Source organism: Vombatus ursinus, unplaced genomic scaffold (genome assembly GCF_900497805.2).
Source record: "Vombatus ursinus unplaced genomic scaffold, bare-nosed wombat genome assembly UNPS02014799.1, whole genome shotgun sequence".
Classification (NCBI taxonomy): Eukaryota; Metazoa; Chordata; class Mammalia; order Diprotodontia; family Vombatidae; genus Vombatus; species Vombatus ursinus.
In genome coordinates, this window is record NW_020954577.1 from 28,938,158 (window position 1) to 28,954,469 (window position 16,312).

General features: G+C 39.8%; 1 protein-coding gene across 2 annotated transcripts in view; it reads right to left on the reverse strand.

The window, feature by feature from the left end:
* Positions 1-15,718, reverse strand: part of COL6A6 (collagen type VI alpha 6 chain) — a 135,112-nt gene extending 119,394 nt beyond the window's left edge. Inside the window, exon 1 of one of the 2 annotated variants that reach the window (XM_027872426.1) lies at positions 15,639-15,718. The gene's annotated coding sequence lies outside the window, so the exon portion shown is untranslated. The other variant, XM_027872427.1, reaches the window with a different exon arrangement.
* Positions 15,719-16,312: the final 594 nt, after the last annotated feature.

Here is a 16,312-nt window from a genome sequence, read left to right on the forward strand (position 1 = left end):
AAAACTCATAATTACATTCTGTTTTCTGTTCCCATTTAATCAGTGCTTGCTTGCCTCAAGTGATCCTTCTTATGCTCTGGGGGAGACCAGTCTCCAATGGCTAACCCCTCACACAAAGATTATATGCAACAGCTGCTCACGTCTGAATATCCAAAGTAAAATCACAACAGCAAATAGGTCAAACTGTTCCTGTTGATTTCCCCATGCATCCTGGTTGTTGATACTAAAAGCTGCTGAACCACCACACAATCTGACAAGACTTGTGATGCGCCCTCAAGGAAGACCCAATGAGAAAAGAAAGATCACAGGTATCTTGGCAGAAATTCAACGGATGACCTAAAGAGTAAGTACATGCCTGCCGTCTTCAGGTCCCTAGCCAATTATAACGGTAGCTCATTGATTGCTGGAATTTGAAAGCCATTTCTTGTACATAAAATTTTTTAAAATATTTTGAGCATAGGAATAAACTTTCTAGCAGCTAGAACTGTCCAAAAGTGGAATGAACCACCTCAAGAGAGTGTGTATTACCCCTCACTGGGGTTCTTTAAGTGAATTTCTACATGTTTAAGTATGTTTCTGCGTCATTCTAATTTTATTGTTATGTTTATTTACTTTGTATTGGTATTAGACCTGCAGTGTAGCTATATTTTTGATTAACTGTGTTTAGCTTGCTCTTGGAAATATATAGTACTTATAATTTTGCTCTTTTCTTATTTAGTAAGCTTATGGAAAGTGGTATTGCTGAAGTTTGTTTCCGGTTATGCAGTATGTTCACCATGTGATTCGAACTTGTAGTCACTGAAGCAGCCTTTCTAGTGATGCTTTGCATTGTATTATCTATGTATGTTGCATGCATTGCTGCTGTATATCTGCCATGCTCGGCACTAAGGTCTGGGATGCTGAGTTAACCAACCTTGTTGTATTACGATTTGATGTGTATTTGATGCTATGTTGTATAATTAGAAAGCCTAGGTCTATCACAGCTGATTTTGCAAGAGACTGCAAAATCCAAACCCTGGGGAGCGATGAAGCAACCTTCTTGAGGGGAGAGAAAGATTATGCTCTAGCAGTTTGGAACAGGGGTTGAACCTGCAAAAGAAAGGAAAACAAGAGAAGGGAAGGAGAGGAAGAGGAAGAGGGAGGGCTGCATTGCCTCATCACTAGCTATAGCTTCAAAGAAGACAAACTCTTCAGGGTCTTTCCTGCCTTGCCCTTTACTACCTTCTCTGGTTTGAGAGAAGGATAACCCTGATAGCCCACAGAGAGGAGACCTGGTTAGTTTGACAGATTCCAGACCTGATGGAAGTACTGCTTAAGTGAAAGAATGTAATGCTGTGGGTTGTTAAAAGGGCATAACACTGCTTAACAGACCAAGAGTAGCAGAGAAATGCCTTCATCCAGTAGAAGTGCAAAGAGACTCATAAAGATGGCAGGCGACCTGTGGTGCAGACTATTCCCTTAAAAAGATCATCGACATCCAGCCCTGCAGTCCCAAGCCATGAATTACCCCAAGCATTTCCCTACTCATATCCCTCACTGCTAGGTTTGTCTTCCCCCACAGACGTTTGTGTACAATGATGGGAGACTATGACCTAGATTTCTGGGTGAACATTTATATCTTGATCATTCCTGCTTCTGCCTTCTATTGAATAAATTTTGTAATTATTCTTGCCTTTCCCTTCTTGTTAAGTAAATGTTTCATGTTTTATTAACCATAGTGTCATTGTGATTACTTTTGCATATGTAAATGGGAAGCACACCAGTGCGGGCTCAAGAGTGGTAAGTAGCAGGAGTGTATCCTCTATCCCCGCACCCATACACCAGAGTTATCCCTTGAACCCCAAGAATGAGCAATAGCCATGGGGTTGTTGTAGTGGCCATCTCCCTACTGGAAAAACCCACAAATCTACTAGTGTGAGTGAGCCAGCTCACTGAGAGAAAGAAGATGAGTTCAGGCAACACATGGGAGTATTATACATGTGATATATTCAGAAGAGGACACTGAGGCTCAGATAGGTTAACTGACTTGCCCAATATTTTGTAGGTGGCATTGTTCTAATTCAAGTTCTATGATAGACAGAACACCTGTTAAGTACCTACTATGTGCCAGGCACTATTCTAAGCACTGAGGATACAAATGCAAGCAAATAAGATCATCTCTGTGGTCAAGGAGCGTATTTGTTAATGAGGAAAGACAGCACATAGAGGGGAGCTGAAAGTGGGGTAGGCAAGCATATTCCTCCCCACCCCCCACCTCCAGGCAAGGCTGCTGGTGAGGAGGCGGACAACACTGGAGAGCTAGTTCAGTTGGGTATCAAATGAGTATATCTGGCTTCCCCCTTTTAATATCAGTCAGGCCTAGAGACTCACTAATAAAAAAAGCAAGTATCAGATTCAGGACTCCTTCCCTCTGTGGGTAACTGCTGGGGACTGGAGATACAAATATGAACCTCTTGAGAAAAAAGATGGGGCAAAAGTACTTTAATATCACTTATTTTTCCCCCATTAACAAATAATGTCCAAATATCACCATAGCTGGGCAGCTAGGTGGTGCAATGGATATAGCATTGGGCTAAAAGCCAGGAAGAAGACTCCTCTTCCTGAGTTCAAATCCAGCTTCACACAGTTACTTGCTAGCTATGTGACCCTGGGCAAGTCACTTCACCCTGTTTGCCTCAGTTTCCTCATCTGTAAAAATGAGCTGAGAAGGAAATAGCAAACCACTCCAGTACCTCTGCCAAGAAAACCCCAAATGGAGTCTTAAAGAGTCAGACAGGACTGAAACAACAGAGCATCACCATATCTATGAACTTCAAAGCTTTCTTAAATTTTGACTCAAACAAGGGATATTTTCATTCAGACTCTCTTGCCAAACATTCATCAAGTTGTTTTTCAAGAGCTCAATAAACGATTAGTTTACAATTTTTGAAGCCAACATTCATGCTTTTGCAGAACAACTCTGGCAGAAAATTTCCATCTTGAAAGTCCACAGTCCAGCACTTAAGGTACTTCAGACACATTCCAGCATCACATTAATACCTAAATAATTTTCCAGTTTAAAAGTACAGAGACATTATAGAAAATAAACAACTCCCTCATGATCTATGCAGTATGTTTAGGATTATATTCATAATTATGAACATATTATGCTGCATTTTTCCTTCCCTCCCTCACACTCTCATAATGCCAAACTTAATTTCTTAGAATTGTTTTTGAGTTATGAAACACATTAGCTCTTGAAATAATAGACTAATAAAAGTCAAGTCATTTAACAAGAGGTTCAACCTACATATTATGGTGAATTAGGCAACTACAATTATCCAGATAAATTAGTTCCAAAACAGATTTAAATGTATAGGAAGTAGTTGGATTTTTTTTTGCTTTAATCATTTAGATGATTGCCTTAATTCCTTCCCTTTTATATTTTATTGCTGCTTGCTTATTTTACAACCTTGTCATTTTTCTATCACCCCAAACCCAAATACAGCTCTCCCTTGTAACAAATTAAAAAATGAAGCAAACATATACTGACACACTGTCTGACAGCAAATGCAGAATTCCTTACCCATAGTCTGCCATATTTGTACCAAGGTGAGGATGGGAGAGCATTATGTTTTATCGTCATTCCTCTAGAATCGAGTATCATCTTCATATGAATTTGAATTCTGATGTCATTTAGTGGCATTCTGATTTATGTTATTACGATAATTGTTCTGATACTCATACTTTGCTCTGCATCAGTTCACAGAAGTCCTCTTAAGTTTTATGAATTCCTCATATTAACCATTTTTATGGTGCAATAATATTCTATTATATTCATAGACCACAGTGTATTGTCCTCAATTGAAGGGCAATCATTTTGATTCAAGGGTTATTTTTGCTAACACACACATACACTGCTGCTGAGAATATTTTGTTACATGTGGCACCTTTCCCTCTGTCTTTGATCTACTTGAGGCACATACTAATTAGTGGCACTAGTGGGAAACAGGGTATAAAAACAGTCACTTTTCTCACATAATTGGAGTTTTCCAGAATAGTTGGACTGGATCACAGTTTCACCAACAGTGTATTTATATAGCATATCTGTTTTCCCACAGCTTCTCCAACATCAACTATTTTTACCTTTTATGATCTTTGCCAATTTGCTAGGTAGGAAATAAATCTTCAAAATTGTTTTAATTTTTATTTCTCATTTTCACAATTTGGCACAAGCGTTCATGTGGTTATTGATAGTCTGCATGTCTTCTGGCAACTTTCATTCATCTTTTGGTCATTTATCTGCTAAGGAATCACTCTTGGTCTTACACATTTGTGTAAATTCCCCATATATCTTGGATATGAGATTTTTATCAAGATATTTGGTGCAAAGAATTTCCCCAATTGATAGAGTCTCTCATCATAATTGTATTGGTTTTACAATAACTAACCATGTTTGTAATTTCATTAAATTGAAACTTTTCATAATCACCTCTACCCTTCGAGTAGCAATATTCTCCCTTGTCATATCTGTGAAAGATATCTCCTTCCAGCTTTTTCTCATTTCTTTTATGATGCAACTTTTTATATTTATATTATATGGTTTGTAGTATATGGTTTAAAATGCTGATCAAAACCAATTTTTACTTTTCAGTTTTTTCAGCAGTTTGTGTCCTCTACGATCTCCATTCCTAGTGGCTTGTATTCTCCAGTTAATCTAGCTCTGGCTATTGTGTGATTGCTTCCAGTTTGTTGAATTCCATAATCTACTTTTCTTTTTTTTCCCCCATCATCAATTAGTTTTTATGATTACTGCTTCATAATATTGTGTGAAATCTATTTTAGGTTCCCCTCATTTCTATTTTTTTCATCCATTAGTTCCCTTAAGATTATAGATCCTTTATTCCTCCAAATGAATTATTTTGTCTACTTCTATCCCTTTGTATTTAGACATAGCACTAAATCTGTAAATTAATTTTAAGTGGCATAATTTTCATAATATTTGTGCAACCCAATCTTGAACAATGGATGACCCTCCCTTAAGTCTTTATTTTTGTAAAAAAAAACATTGTAGTTGAATTTGCATGTCCAGTTTCTGTTTTGGGAGGTTAATAGCAAACATTTTATGATTACTCTGAATGAAACTTGTCTTTCTAGTTCCTCTTGGATTTTGTTAGTGTTATAACAGAGACTGATGCTTTCTGTGTGTGTATTTTGTATCCTGCCACTTTTACTGTCTTCATTAAGTTTTGCATTAAATCTTTGGGATTTTCTAAGTAAATTATGTCATGAGAAGATAGAAATAGTTGTATCTCCTTTGTGCCCTTGCTCATTCCTTTGATCTTCTTGAATTTTTGTTAAAGCGAGGATGCCTAACACAGTATTTGGTAACAGTGATGAGAATAGGTACTCTAGCTTTACCCTAACCTTACTGAGAAAGCTTCTAGTTTTTCCCTGTTACAAATAAAAATAAAACCTTTTGGTTTTAGACAGATACTTTTGCTCATTTAGGGGAAAGATCATTTTATGTCTGTGCTTTTTAGCATGAATGCTATATTTTGTCAAAAGTTTTGCCCACCTCTGTTGATATAATAATGTGTTTTTATTACTTTGTTTTACTAATATGATTTCACATGAGACACAGTGTGGCATAGTGGATAGAGAACTGGCACTAGCAGGGGTGGGGAACCTATGGCCTTGAGGCCATATATGGTCCTCTAGGTCCTCATGTGCGGCCCTTTGACTGAATCCAAACTTCACTAACAAAACCCCTTAATGAAAGGATTTGTTCTGTAATGAGGATATAGAAGGCCATGTGGCCTCAAGGCCATAGGTTCCCCACCCCTGCCTAGAGTCAGGAATATCTGGGCTCAAGTTCACCTCTGACATATACTAGCTGTGGAACCCCAGGCAGGTCAATAGAAGGTACACACCTGTATTGGGTAGGGGAGTTTCCTTATGTGTGTGAAGGGACTTCCAAACTTGTTTTCTTGAGTTACCCTATTGTCCAGGTTGAAGTTCCTCCTGAGCTAACATAATTTGCTTCTTCAAGCCTAACTCAACTCTCAGTGTGCCCTTGAGAGTCAAACTAGCTTGTAATAGTCAGTCAGTCCATACCAGACTGATAAACTGTTCATGCAGCCAGGACCCTTGTAGATAAGCAGATTATCTTCCTATGAAGATAGGAATCTTCATAGTCCAGCATTACTAAGGAAAAGGGAAGAGGGGTTAATACTTCCCCTCTCTTTCTCCACCCTTTGTCCTCCTCTTGGGGAGGAGACTAATCCTTTCCCCCTCCCCTATGACATCCCCTTTTTGCTGTTCCCCATAAATACTGCCTGCATTGCAGGTTCCTTTGTACTTGGTATAAGGAATTCCCACATGTGTGTTTCTTTTTGCTTTCCCTTGTAATAAAACAAGTTACTACTCATGTCTTGTGGAGTCGTGACTTTAGGTTAACATGTGGGAGTTCCCCGTATCAGTGAAACCATGGGTCTAGTAGTCCTTACCATATTAATTGTTTTCCTAGTGTTTAATCAGTCTTGCATCCTGGGTATAAATAAAATTTAGTCATAGTTAACAACTACTGACATATTGCTATAGCCTCTTTTCTAGTATTTTGTTTAATTTTTAAAATAAATTTTTACATTGGCTTAATTTGCTATTTCATTTCTTCCCAGTTTGGATATCAGAACCATATTTGTCTCAAAAAAAGATTTTGGTAAGGCATCTTCATTCCATATTTTTAGAAACAGTGTATACATTTCTTTAAATGTTTTATAGACTTTATCTGTAAATCCACCTACACCAGGTTTCCACCCACCCATCCAATCAGTAATTCATTTACAACTTGCTCAGTTTTTCTTTTCAAAACCCAGTTGTTAATTCTCTATCCCTTCATTTGTTAACTTTGCTATTATACACATACACATATAATTTTAAATATGCATCATTTCAATTAAATTTTTAGGGCTTAGGGGCATATATTTGGATATTATAGTTTCTAACAATTTTTAAAAAAATATATTCTCCATTTACTCCCTTATTTTTTTATTTTTTTTTCAATTTGGTCTCTAACCAAATAAATGGTTTTCTCTATTTCATTGTCCTTAAATTTTTTTTTTATCATTTTAAAATTTCCATTTATCTTTTCTTTGATTTTCTCGTTTTTAAAAAAAAAAAACTGCACACTCTATTCATTGGTCTCCTGCTTGTCTCTTTTGTTAATCTGTGTACTTTATTTTTCTTGTGTAGGCACAACCTGGTGTAGATGCATATGTTATATTCTGAATCTAAATATATTATACATTAATACCTACTGCACTTTAAACTCCTGGACAGAAGAAATTTAAAATTTCAAAATAAACACAGAGATTTTGCCTCTTCATTATCCAACACATAGTTTTTATTTGCTAATAGACTTATTAGTGAAGACAGGCAATGTGGGTAATGCAATAATGTCAAGCAAGGGTCAGGCCAAACCAGCTTAAAATGTAATAGGGAAATATTTAAGAAAATAAATAAGAATACAGTAAAACATAGATAATGTTAATATGTAGTTTTCTAAGTCAACAAGTGGCCCCCAGGCAGCTTATGTATGGTTTAGTGGCCCCAGTTTTATCCAAGTTTGACACTATTGGAATGGTAGATGGAAAGCTGGAAGATCCAGCTCTGACACATATTTCCAGGGTGACCCTGGGCATGTTACATAACCTCTCAGTGCTTAGTCAACTCTCTTAATTGTAAAGAAGGTGTTAGCTTTCACGGGTAGAGGGGATTTCCTTACACCAATGAAATCATAAGTCCTGTTTCCATCCCTTTATTCATGAAATAATCTTCCCATTTAAAATGGGAATTAATTTGGACATATTAATTTCCAGAAGAGTAGTAACAATATTGGTTGCATTGACTTTCTGTCAGCCTACATAAAACCCCAAATAAGTAACCCAAAGCCTCATCTTCCCTTCCAACTCCCCGCCTTACACCCTCATGAAGTTTCAATGCAGAGTGGGCTTTTGGGAGTACAAGGAAAAAGGGTCCAGCAACTGAGTATGTCTTTCAAAATTAAAAAAAACAAACAAACAAATGACAGAATTCTCTATCTCTTCTATTCTCCTGTTACTTAGCTTGCTGAGAATGGACAAATTATCCTATAAAATATCATTAAAAAAAACAAGTAAAACATACAAGTAAAAGTTCCAGCCTTCAAAAACCATAAGAAAATGGAAAAATGCCACATGATCACAGTGCTGTCATCAGGCAAAAATTCTAACAAAGGAATAGCAGTACTGGGTCTGGTTTTAATCTTCTATACTTTCAAGATGAGCTTTTCTTTGTGAAGACTTTCCTTTGCAAAGCCAAAGTCCAATTGTGAGATTCAAAAAAGATGAGGAATAAATTGCCAGTATTTGGGAAAAAAAAACATTTCTCAGGAAAGCAGCAGTGATAACTGGGTGTTATTTTTTTTTTTAAAATTCCGTATAAACCCCAAAGCTTCCAATGAAAAGCGGGGGATGTTAAAATTTTTTGCTGAATAATTCCTTTCCATTGATCCTTGAGCATCAATGGTTAAGGGACCTTAGTGATCACAGGATCAAGAGTTATAAGATACATTCAAGATAACATAGATCAACTCCTTCATTTTACAGATAAAGAAACTGAGGTACAGGGAGATTAGCCTAGCCCAACATCTCATATGCAGCAAGTAGTAAAGGTGTGATTGAAATCAGATCCTCCGATCCCAGATCCGGGGCTATTTTCACTAGACTACTCAACTCCAAATGCTTTTTTATAAATGGAGAAACTGAGGCCCAGAGAGTTCAAATTGCTTGCCCAAGACTCCTGACTTCCAGTCCAGGGCATCCTCCGCTGCATCATGCTAACTTTGAAGTTTTGGCAAAGCTTTGTGTACTCTGGCAAAGTCTTATAGTACTGTGTTTGAGAAAACCCTAAGATGCCCCCATATACTTAACAGTACAATTCTATCATAACTAGTAATGATAAATCACTGCACTTAGTGACAATAATCAAAACATCCAGCCTTTCCTCATTAATTGACACTTGAGGTTATTTGGAAAAGGGCTGGCGAGAGCTGAACCTTACTCTATTTAGAAACAAAATAATCCTCTGAGCAAAATAAACAGAAATCACATTGTTAGGTGAAGGAGGGAACCCATTCTCTTAGAACTACATTTGTGCTTTTCATTATTTCGATTCCATTTCATTATTTCAATTCAACTCCAACATTTATTAAGCCCCTATTACATGCAAAGATTCTGATGCCTCATTGAAGCATGCAGGTGACTTAGAGTGTGAGCTCTGTCGGGTCCTATCAGGCTTAAAGCAAGGGCTAATGATTGAGTCCATCAATAAGTACTTATTAAGCACTTATTATGAGTCACGTGCTTGGGATACAAACACTGAAATGAAGCAGTCCCTAGGAACCTACATATTCTATGGGGGAAAACAACATGTGCCCATGTAAGTAAATATATGTAAGATAAATACAAGATAATTTGGAGGGAAGACATTAAGGCCTCCAAGAGGAGGTGGCATTTCCACTCAGGAGAAAGAGGATTCCGGACATGGGGGCAGCCTATGCAAAGGTGTGGAGGTGGGAGATAGAGCACTGTGTGTGAGGAAGAGCCTAACTGGACTAAAATCAGTAAGTATTTATTAGGCACCTACTGTGTGCCAGGTTCTTTGCTAGAGATACCAAATACAATGGATGAAACTCCTGTTCACATGGAACTTACATTCTAATGGGGGGGTAAAAGTATATACAGAAGCAGCATAAAATTAATAAGAATAAAGTAATTAAAAGTAGTTTGGGAGGGTACTAGCAGGTGGGACATCAAGAAAGGCTTCAGGCGGAAGGCGGTGCTTGAGCTACGTTCTAAAGGGAGAGAAGGACTCTAGAAGGGGACAGTGATGAAGGAGTACCTTACAGCAAAGATGCCAGACACGGGGGGCTGTGAGGGCAGGCCAGTTTGACTGGATCATAGAGCAGAAGGAGATCAGTGGGGCTAGAATGACGGATGGGAGCCAAGTCGTACAGCTTTCCAAGCTAAGCAAGCGTGTTCATATTTGACTTGAGAGACATTAGGGAACCTCTGGAGTTTCCCGAGTACAGGGAACGACAGTCCGATTTGTACTTCCAGCAGTACCGGGAGGGCTTTACTGGAGTGGGAAGACACTTGGGGCAATAAGACCAATTGCCATTGCCATAATTTAGGTTAAGAGGTAATGTGGGCCTGAGCCAGGATGATGGCCATTGTGGGTGGAGAGAAGAGATAGGATGTGAGAGATGTGGCCATAGAGTTGCCAAATCTTGCCATTTCTAATGCCACATCTCTCACATCCCATCTCTTCTCTCCACTATATATATATATACACATATATATGTATATACACATATACATATATGTGTGTATATACATATATATACATATATGTGTGTATATACATATATACATGTGTGTATATATACATATATACGTATATGTGTATATACATGCATACACATATATGTGTATGTATGTATATGTATGTATATATATGCATACACATATATATACACACAATATATATTTTTATATATAAGTTGAGTGAAATTGAAGCAATCAACGCTGAAACTACATCCATGAAACACTGGAATGATGGGTGGGTTTGCAGGGATTATGTCACAGAGTTTCCACGTTAGAATCTGGCTTTTGACTGTTGTTTTAGACATGTTGAGTACAAGGGGAGCCATGTGGATTGCTATCAAGTGGAATACAGGCTTAAATGCCAAATGGAAATAATTACAATCAATCATAGAGGCAATAGGGAGTTACTGCAGTTGATCAAACAGGTGAGTGACACAGTTAGAACTTTGCTTAAGGAATGTCCCTCTGGCAAGATGGTTCAGGAAGGGGAGACGAGACAACTAATTAAGAGGCTATTACAATAGCCAAGGCAAAAGATGAGGGCCTGAACTAGGGTGGTCCTCATGTGGATGCAGAGAAGGGGACAGATGTGAGAGGCATCATATCGGTAGAACACACAAAACTTGCCAAATGTTTGGTTATGTGGGGCAAGGAAGGATGAGGAGTCCAAGGTTATGAGTCCAAGTGACCAGAAAGATATTTACAAGAGGAGAGGGACTGGGGTAAGAGGTGATGTGAAGGAGTTATGTTTTAGACACGTTGAGCTTTAGATGCCTAAGGGATACCCACCTGGAAATGTGGAATAATAATATTCCTAGCTAACATTTATTTAGTGTTAAGAGACAAAAGAGACAGTCATATCATGAAAGCCCAGAGAGGAGAGAGAGTATCCCTGAGGAAAAGGCAGTCACCCATTTCAAATTCAGCCAACACAGAGAAGAAATAGGATGATTTGGTCATTTAGAGATCTCTGTTGACTTTGGAGACAGCCATTACACGATGAAGTCAAAAGCCAGATTTCTGAAGGGTTGAGAGGCAAGAGGAGAGAAGTCAAGGCAAAGATTCATTGATGAGTAAACACAAACAACTTTTTCTAGGATTTTGGTTGTAAAAGCAAAGAGAGATACGGAAAGATGGACCAAGGAGACAATAGGGCTTCCTGAGGGCCTTTTTATTATTATTATTGTTTTTTTTTTCTTAAAGGATGGACTATACCTTGGCACATTTCTAAGTAGAGGGAATGTGTTAGTAGACAGGGAAAGATCAGAGAGAAAGAGATCAATTATGAGAGCAATCTGTTCAAAGGAAAAGATACAGGGGTTAGCCTTGACAAGGAAAAGGGCTATCTTTCATTCAGAGTAATTAACTGCATGTCTGTTGTCCAAGGACCAAGTGAGATAAATTAAGAGGGTAAAGTAATAGGGGAAGCTTTTTTTTTTTGAACTACAGAAATTCTTCAAGACCATACCAATGAAATCATGGATCCTTGAGGCAAGCATAAAGCACAGTACTAATTCCAAATATTTCTTTTCCGAGGGTAGTTTTATGTGATATTTTATTAGCTTACACATGTTAGGGCAGATTTTTCTCCTAGTGAAGATGTTTGCCTCAGTTTCCCCAACTGTAAAATGGGCATTATGACAATAGCACCTACTTCCCAGGGTTGTTATGAGGATCAAATCAGATAATGTTTGTAAAACACTTAGCAGAGGGTCTGGCACATAGAAGGTGCTATAAAATATTAACTATTACTACTATTATTATTAATGCCATTGATGCTCTGCCTACTTGTTGAAATATGTGATAGGATTTTCAGTGGTGTGTGTTGTTGTTTAGTTGTATCTACCATTTCCAACTTTTCATGATGCCCTGGACCATGATATCCATGAGGTTTTCTTGACAAAAATACTGGAGTGGTTTACCATTGCCTTAATCCACTGGAGAAGGAAAACAGAGGTTAAGTGACTTGCCCAGGGTCACACATCTAGTAAGTGTCTGAGGCCAGATTTGAACTCTGGTCTTTCTGACTCTCAGTCCAGTGTTCTATCCACGAGCCACCTAGCTGCCTGAGCGATGTATTACCCTGTATAAAAAAGTGATTGCATAAAATGAGATGCTGGTACTAACTGAAGGAGGGAGGTAACAAGCATTTATTAAGCACCTACAATGTGCCAGGTACTGTGCTATGTGCTTTACAAAGATCTCATTTGATCCTCACAACCACCCTGGGAGGAAGCTGCTGTTATTATCCCCAATTTACACCTGAGGAAACTGAGGCAGAGTTGAAGTGACTTGCCCAAGGTCACACAGCTACTAAGAGTCCGAAGCCACATTGGAACTCAGGTCTTCCTGACTCCAGGTTCAGTAATCCATGCAGTATACCACCTCACTGTCTCTAAGGTCTCTGAGCTCTGAAATGACAATTTTTGGCTCTTGTCCTCCATCCTAACAGCGTCAATGGGAACCCTTTGCACCAAACTGTGACTGCACAACCCAGCTGTCCAAAGCCATCCACTGGAGCGTGAAGGGATTGATGCAGCAGCAGCAGCAGCGCCTTAGCTCATTTTGATAAGCATCCTTCAATACAGGCAGAAGTTAACTTCGTCTCCCGAGTTACAGGTGTCTATTTCATGGCCCATCAGTCTACTAAAAAGCAAACAACAGAAACCTTTCCAGGTACAAAGGGGCAGAAGTTATTAGACACCACTGAGAAGAAATTCTATTCCTGCTTGCAACAGCATATATACCAACTCTTTCTAAACATTCCAAATATTCACACTCTTCAGTAATTTATTTCAGCCTTGCCCTCAATTATTTTCAATTACTGAAATTTTACTCTATTTAATGTGTGATCTTATATGATTGACTTGCATTTGCAACCTTAGCAACAACAAAAACCTTCCCCCCTTCCAAGGAAGCACCACAAAAAATTTCTATCACAAGATTCCACCTTCACCTGCAACACAGGTGGACTCAAGAGGTGTCATTTTCAAGAACTGCCACTGAGTCAAAAGGCGGCCTTGAGGGAGTGCCATTTATATCCTTCCATCACGTTCTAATTATCATGGAAAGAAAGGGGTCTGGGGAGGAAATTCCAAGTTTCCCCTTTATAAGCACAAAAACCGAACCCTTTATTTGGGGCCTATTTCTCTGAAGTGTTTTAAGTTGGAGACTTCTATTCAACAAACATTTATTAAATGCCTGCTGCAGGCGAGTCACTCAAGATTTTTAGCGTCCCATATGAGGACACTAAAATACCAAATGGTACATTGGTTGGGCAAATAGAAGCAGGCTACCGTAATAGTACAGGGTGTCCCAAAAGTCTTTGAATAGTGTTCAGCCCATCCAAGCTGAACACTGCAAGAAGACTTTTGGAATATCCTATATTTGAACATAAGACTCCCAAGGACACTTGAGAAGGCTCCACTACGTACCTGCAGCAAACACAAGATAGCTAAAAATCCTTAACTTTTCTTTTGAATTCATTCTGCTTTTCTACTTGCTACACAGAATCATCTTTTTATTGTTATCTTCAGGCAAAAACTAAACCAGAGTTTAAGCTTTTTGTGTTATGGATCCCATGGGCCCTCTGGTGAAGCCCTCTCAGAAGACTTTTAAATGCATGAAATAAAAGACATAGGGATTATGAAGAAAACCAATTATATTGAAAGATAGTTAACAAAAATGTTTTTTAAAAAGTTCACAGACCCCACATTAAGAACCTCGGAAACTCCCCCCCCCCCCCCGCCTTAATCATCTCTCAAATGGCAATTTGGAGCAAAGTTTCTCCCAATGCAAAGTTATTTTTCCAAAAACACCTGGCTGACCAGACTGTCCTCAAGGTCATGGTATTATTTTACTTTCCTCCCTCCCATGTGGGACAAATCTAGCCTCAAATGATGTTAAACTCCCAGAGTCTGGTGCAGCAGCAATCCCAACAAAAGCGCTACCTAGGAAAGAAACTGCATTTTCTCTCTCTCCTGATCTTGAGAATTCAAAAACCAACAACAGCTCAGCAAAGTGAACTCTTGCTGCTAGCATGCAGGAGAGTAGAGGGGGAAAAAAGCAAAAACCCAAAGTTCCAGAAGCATACAGCAACCTTGATGCACAGAAGAGATAACTAGGAGGGGGCAGTGAAGACAGAAAATCACTCCTAGGGACAGGCTCTGAGAGGTGTCAAACATGCATGAGACCCTGAACACTCCAAACACTACACTCCAGTTCGGGCCAAACCAAATTTAAATATAATTGGGAAACATTTAACAAACTAAATTAAAAATTCAACAGGATATAGATAATGTTAACATGTAGCTTCTACATCAATGTGTAGGGATATGCAGGCCTTCTCAGATACTATTTAGCAGCCCAATTTCTATGTGAGGTTGATATGGCTAGGTCAAAATTCTTTTCAATTAGCATTTATTAAGCACCTATAATGCACAAGGCACTATGCTAGGTACTGGGTTATAAAAACAAAACAAAACCAAAAAAAGATGAGATGAAGTAGTGAAGTCACTCCTAGGGAAAATTTAGGTCAAATGTTTTTATTCGATAAGCATTTATTAAACACCTACTACGTGCAGGGCACTTTGGCAGGTGCTGGGAACACAAAAATTTAAAAAAAAAACAACAAACCAGCCCTTGCTTTCAAGAAAGTTACATTGGGAGGAGGGGGGGTTGGAACTGGTACAATATACAGATCAGTAAATATAAAACATATCCAGTTAGAGGCTAGGGAGCCATCCCCGCCAGCGAAGGGACGGGTTCAGAGTCCCACTTCTTACACCTACTGCCAGGTCGCTTAAACTTTTTCCATGCTCTAAGAAATTTCTGAGACTCTAGGATGCTGAGCACGGGCCATTCTGCAGTGGTGCAGAGAATTTCCCTCAAAGGGCGTTCTTATGCCAATGGAATCACAGTTCCAGTCCAAAAAAAAGTAAAAACAAACAAACAAAAAAGCGAACAAATGAAGGCGTTACCCTGGGTGGCCCCTGAAGACCTTTCCTGCTCTAAACCTACAATGCCCAAGGTTATCTTCATGAGCTTTGGTCGTGAGGTAGCCTTGCCTCCCTCACCGGGTCTGGGATGCTCAACTGGCATTCCTACAGCAGAGCCTGAAAGTCTTTGTCTGCCAGTCACTTGCCACCTGTAACTTACTCTTACCTTTTTTTTTTTTTCTTTTTTCTCTCCTACCCCAGACTTGGCTCTGGGACTTATCCCCCACCCAGCTACCTTTTTCTTGAAGTCTCCCACTCTGGGCTGCCTTTTGCCCACCAGCTGGTTCCACGGCTCGGGGTTGCTGCGCGCGCCCGCTCAGGATGCGGGACAGTGCAAGGCCAGGCTGGGTGCGCGGGCCGGTGGCACGAGCCAGGCAAGGGTGGGCGCGCAGGAGGGTGGCTCTGCTGGAACCCGGCCGGGCTGGGCACGCTGGGGACTCAAGGCCAGGGGCGCGGGCTCCAGGCTTTCCCGCCTGCAACCGCTGCGCGCTGCGCTCGCTAGGCTCCCCCGACCCAGCCGCTATAAAGAGCCTTTCCCCCGCCCCGCCCCGGCGCTGGCTGACCCTCGTGCCAAAACTGCGCGTGGAGCGCAGCCAGAGGTGCAGGGGCGGTGGAAGCCCCGGGGCTGTAATCACTCCACCCGGCCCCGCAGCTGGAGCATAGGCACAGAGGCGGAGCACGGGTCCCAAACTCTTCTGCGCGCCCGGGGTCTACAGCCGCGTTTCCAGGGAACCGAGGGAGTGGGGACGTTAGACCTCAGGGATGCAGAAGTTTTTCACATTCTTTTAATTTTTTGTCCTTCGCGACGTTTTTTTTTTCTTCTTCTTCTTTTCTCTTGGTTTTGCATTCTTTTTAATTGGCAGATGCCGGTGCTTTCCTGCATTTAGCACGGCACAGGGGTGTATAAAG